The following is a 5,420-nucleotide window of genomic DNA, read 5'->3' as shown; positions in this document are numbered from 1 at the left end:
CCAAACTGAATAATTGCAGGGGAGAGCTGAGGAATAACAGAAGTGGCCGGAGGAGGGCGTGGCGACGAGAGAGAGAGACCGAGTTGATGTTTACTTCCTGTTTCGAACTTGACCCCGTGGAGCCCAGTCATTCCGCACCCGGATCCTGGAAAACCTTTTCGCTTTCAGTTTCCTGTTAATCCGGGTGAGCAGCGCCCCGACGCCGAGGCACCCTCTCCCTGCAGCAAGGCCTGTTGCGACACGACAAGCGAATGACCTCTCCGAGGAGGGGGAGGCTGTAGGGATGGAGAAATCGAGGCGCCTGGAAGAGCCTGAAGCCTCCACCGCTCTCGAATTGGCGAGGCAGGGAGCCTCAGACAGAAACCAAAGCTCAGTGGAAGCCCTGGACCCCCGAGCAGCAGGAGGCAGCTCCTGTGTGGTGTACTGTACCTCGGCGCTGTATTCCGCGATGATCTCGCAACTCTCTGTGCAGCGTGCCTGAAGGTGTCAAAAACAACGTCTCCCCCGCGGCTGAACTCGATTTCAGACCGGTGGCGTTACCGTGGGGGCGGACAGCAAAGTTATTCGAGCGCAGGAGCTATTCTGTTCCAACCGCCACAGGAAGCGTCCAGGGCAGAGGAGCAGCGTAACCACTGTCATGACCACAGCTTGCACAGTGACCGAGCTCCTCCTGTCTGGGCCTCGAGATCGACAGCCTAGATTCAAGAGCAGTAGACCTAGATCATCCTTAATCCCCACAGCTATCAACCTGCTCGACTGGGACAGTTGGCTGTGTGTTTACTGTGTGTACTGTATATAGTGATCTTTTCACCACACCTGCGTGTCTCTTGCTTGTTAAAGGGTCCGTGTTGTGTGAGCTGCGTCGTGTTCTGCCTTTTAACCTGCCTGCAGAGCAAACTTCCTGTCTGGGACCATCCAGGAAGGAGGGGAGGAGGAATCGCATCTCTTTGGCGGTCTTGATGTGAGTGATGAAGACTTATAATAATAATGGAGTTTTTAATGAAAGTTCGGGAGGAATGAATTCCCACTAATCCTGACGTAAGCAACCGGTCTCCATAAATATCAAACGTCACCCTCTCCTCTTCCTCGTTCGTTTTCTGCATCCCTCCTCCACCCCCTCGCCACCTTTGCAGCTGCCCCATTGGTCGCAGGGGGGTCCTATCCTCCCCGTCCAATGGCCGGGAGGTTGGCCCTCAGCCAAGCGGGTTACGCCAAATCTCCACATCCCAATAAACGATTCTAATTTCTCCCAAGCTTTCGGCTGCTGTCATTCCTCGTGAAATCATATTAATAATTCCTTACACTTACATAGAGCTTTTCTGGACTTACATAGAGCTTACATACTTATACAGAGCTTATGGACTAACGTAGAGTCTATATACCTACAAACTAATAGAATCTATAGGCTTATATAGAGCTTTTCCACTCAAAGTGCTTGACAGGTACTGGGGATCCCCTCCACCCCCACCAGTGTGCAGCCCCACCTGGATGATGCTCCAGTCCTCTCCCACACACCAGCTCTCAGTGGGGAGGAGAGCAGAGGGATGGAGCCAGTTCAGAGAGGGGGGTTATTAGGAGGCCATGAGGGGTAAAGGCCAGGGGGGAAATTTGGCCAGGACACTGGGGTAACACCCCTACTCTTGTCGAGAGACACCCTGGGATTGTTAATGACCACAGAGAGTCAGGACCTCGGTTTTACGTCTCATCTGAAGGACGGCGCCTGTTTACAGTCTAGTGTCCCCGTCACTATACTGGGGCATGAGGACCCACACAGACCGCAGGGTGAGCGCCCCCTGCTGGCCCCACTCACACCTCTCCCCAGCAGCAGCCTCAGCTTTCCCAGGAGTCTCCCCTCCAGGTACTGGCCAGGCTCACGCCTGCTGGGCTCCAGTGGGGGGCTGCCAGCTGGGAGCTGCAGGGGGACACGGCTGCTGTCTGATTTTGACTTTAACATTTCATAAAGATGTGGCAAGAAAATGCAGAATGGAACAGAAAAGGTGGCGAAGATGGTTTTTTGCAGAGCCGGGTCCTCAGTTTTCGCTGTCCATCTCTAACAACGCTAATGGCTCACCAGAGTCCGCGTTGAGTTTTACACGTTTATTTTAATGTCCGAAATTTTGGGTCGTTTAGTCAGCAGAAACCCGTTGTATTTATGGTGTGAGACTTCTCTCTTTCCGAACCCACAGCTTCTCCCCAGGCTTCTGTTGAAGACCACAGCGCAGTTTCAAAATAGCTCCTGTCAGAGCACAGTGCCTGCGCTTCCCACTGCTCTGTGGGCACGCTTGTGCAAGCTCGCACCCGGGCCGGCAGCCGGCAGGAGGAGGGGCGTCGTGGGGGCTTAGCGACGCAATTTAAGCAGGCGATGAGGACGCAAGACGGGTCACAGGCTGGCCCCCTTGAGAGTCTGAAGCTAATGGACCCCCGAGAATCTCACCCAGCTGTGTCTGGAGAGAAGCCAGGGTATCGGCCTCAACCACACGGCTGGGCAGCTTGTTCCCCACCCCCACCACCCTCTGTGTACAGTAGACCCTCCTGTCCTGACTGGAGGAGCTCACCCAGCTGTGTCTGGAGAGAAGCCAGGGTATTGGCCTCAACCACACGGCTGGGCAGCTTGTTCCCCACCCCCACCACCCTCGGTGTACAGTAGACCCTCCTGTCCTGACTGGAGGAGCTCACCCAATTGTGTCTGGAGAGAAGCCAGGGTATCGGCCTCAACCACACGGCTGGGCAGCTTGTTCCCCACCCCCACCACCCTCGGTGTACAGCAGTGCCTCCTGTCCTGACTGGAGGAGCTCATCCAGCTGTGTCTGGAGAGAAGCCAGGGTATCGGCTTCAACCACAGGGCTGGGCAGCTTGTTCCCCACCCCACCCCCCTCTGTGTAAAGAAGCCCCTCCTGTCCTGACTGGAGGAGCTCACCCAGCTGTGTCTGGAGAGAAGCCAGGGTATCGGCCTCAACCACAGGGCTGGGCAGCTTGTTCCCCACCCCCACCACCCTCGGTGTACAGCAGAGCCTCCTGTCCGGACTGGAGGAGCTCACCCAGCTGTGTCTGGAGAGAAGCCAGGGTATCGGCTTCAACCACAGGGCTGGGCAGCTTGTTCCCCACCCCCACCCCCCTCTGTGTAAAGACGTGTTTCATGTTTCACGATCTCATCCCTGATGTTTTGCTCTTTGGTCTGCAGAGGTCCGCTGGTTTATTTCTATTAGAGTCTCTGAGTTTTTTAGAACAGCTTGTCAGATTCTCTCATCTTCTGCATTGTTCCCATAATGAAGAGCTCTGTGTTATTTTGACATCTTGTGTGGAAATACCAGAGTGTGTGTCCGGTTGTGCACATTGCCTGACAGCTACTGAAAAAGTCCAAAACAGGAAACTGTCATCTTCGCCTGCTGGTCTCAGAATAACCACCAGATCTCACTTCTAACGAAAAAATAAAAGAAGAACACACTGAAAAAGACACACTGGACACTCCAGTGCATTAACACTGCACTGAGAGAGAGGGGGGTTAAAACAGACACACTGACTGGACACTCCAGTACATTAACACTGCACTGAGAGAGAGAGGGGTTAATACAGACACACTGACTGGACACTCCAGTACATTAACACTGCACTGAGAGAGAGAGGGGTTAATACAGACACACTGACTGGACACTCCAGTACATTAACACTGCACTGAGAGAGAGAGGGGTTCATACACACACACTGACTGGACACTCCAGTACATTAACACTGCACTGAGAGAGAGAGGGGTTCATACAGACACACTGACTGGACACTCCAGTACATTAACACTGCACTGAGAGAGAGAGAGGGGTTAATACACACACACTGACTGGACACTCCAGTACATTAACACTGCACTGAGAGAGAGAGGGGTTCATACAGACACACTGACTGGACACTCCAGTGCATTAACACTGCACTGAGAGAGAGAGGGGTTAATACAGACACACTGACTGGACACTCCAGTACATTAACACTGCACTGAGAGAGAGAGGGGTTAATACACACACACTGACTGGACACTCCAGTACATTAACACTGCACTGAGAGAGAGAGAGGGGTTAATACAGACACACTGACTGGACACTCCAGTACATTAACACTGCACTGAGAGAGAGAGGGGTTAATACACACACACTGACTGGACACTCCAGTACATTAACACTGCACTGAGAGAGAGAGAGGGGTTAATACAGACACACTGACTGGACACTCCAGTACATTAACACTGCACTGAGAGAGAGAGGGGTTAATACACACACACTGACCGGACACTCCAGTACATTAACACTGCACTGAGAGAGAGTGGTTAATACATACACACTGACTGGACACTCCAGTACATTAACACTGCACTGAGAGAGAGAGAGGGGTTAATACAGACACACTGACTGGACACTCCAGTACATTAACACTGCACTGAGAGAGAGAGGGGTTAATACACACACACTGACTGGACACTCCAGTACATTAACACTGCACTGAGAGAGAGAGGGGTTCATACAGACACACTGACTGGACACTCCAGTGCATTAACACTGCACTGAGAGAGAGAGGGGTTAATACAGACACACTGACTGGACACTCCAGCACATTAACACTGCACTGAGAGAGAGAGGGGTTAATACACACACACTGACTGGACACTCCAGTACATTAACACTGCACTGAGAGAGAGAGGGGTTAATACAGACTCTTTGTATGTCTATGAGTCATGTTTCCCTTTTTAGTTCTGAGAGTTTTGAAATCTGCTTATAATTTTCTCTTTCGATTTGATTGCACTTTTTCTGTGAATTTTATCAAATGTGAATTAGGTGACAGTATCATCAGATACCCTTATAAAAGCCTGTGAAGAGTGTGAAAAGGTTCAGACACTTCAAATTCTCTCATAACAGCCTGTGAAGTGTGTAAAGACACAGATACTCCAGATTCCCTTATAACAGCCTGTGGACAGTGTGTGAACACACAGACACTCCAGATTCCCTTATAACAGCCTGTGGACAGTGTGTAAACACACAGACACTCCAGATTCCCTTATAACAGCCCGTGGACAGTGTGTAAACACACAGACACTCCAGATTCCCTTATAACAGCCCGTGGACAGTATGTAAACACACAGACACTCCAGATTCCCTTATAACAGCCTGTGGACAGTGTGTAAACACACAGACACTCCAGATTCCCTTATAACAGCCTGTGGACAGTGTGTAAACACACAGACACTCCAGATTCCCTTATAACAGCCTGTGGACAGTGTGTGAACACACAGACACTCCAGATTCCCTTATAACAGCCTGTGGACAGTGTGTAAACTCACAGACACTCCAGATTCCCTTATAACAGCCTGTGGACAGTGTGTAAAGACACAGACACTCCAGATTCCCTTATAACAGCCTGTGGACAGTGTGTAAACACAC

This window comes from Atractosteus spatula, chromosome 8 (assembly GCF_055471065.1).
Source record: "Atractosteus spatula isolate fAtrSpa1 chromosome 8, fAtrSpa1.hap1, whole genome shotgun sequence".
Lineage (NCBI taxonomy): Eukaryota > Metazoa > Chordata > Actinopteri > Semionotiformes > Lepisosteidae > Atractosteus > Atractosteus spatula.
The sequence above is the reverse complement of the archived record's forward strand: the minus strand, read 5'-3'. Positions refer to the sequence as shown.